This window comes from Zeus faber (genome assembly GCF_960531495.2).
Source record: "Zeus faber genome assembly, chromosome: 17".
In the NCBI taxonomy this organism is placed as follows: domain Eukaryota; kingdom Metazoa; phylum Chordata; class Actinopteri; order Zeiformes; family Zeidae; genus Zeus; species Zeus faber.
In genome coordinates, this window is record NC_137204.1 from 21,095,464 (window position 1) to 21,095,689 (window position 226).

Here is a 226-nt window from a genome sequence, read left to right on the forward strand (position 1 = left end):
TTCGCCCCCAAGATGAACATAAGGCAATAAAAAAAATTTGAAAATACAAATTTATCATAGACGGTAAACATGTGAAGTGCAATATGGATCAGCAGTTTAGCCTCGGTTGTAGAATTCCTCTCTTCAGGGTCGTATCCCATGTTGAGGCGCCTCGACGGCAACGTCAAACTGCTCGTTGTGGCTCCGTCCCTTTTTAGTTACAAACGGTGAATGAGCCGACGGAGAG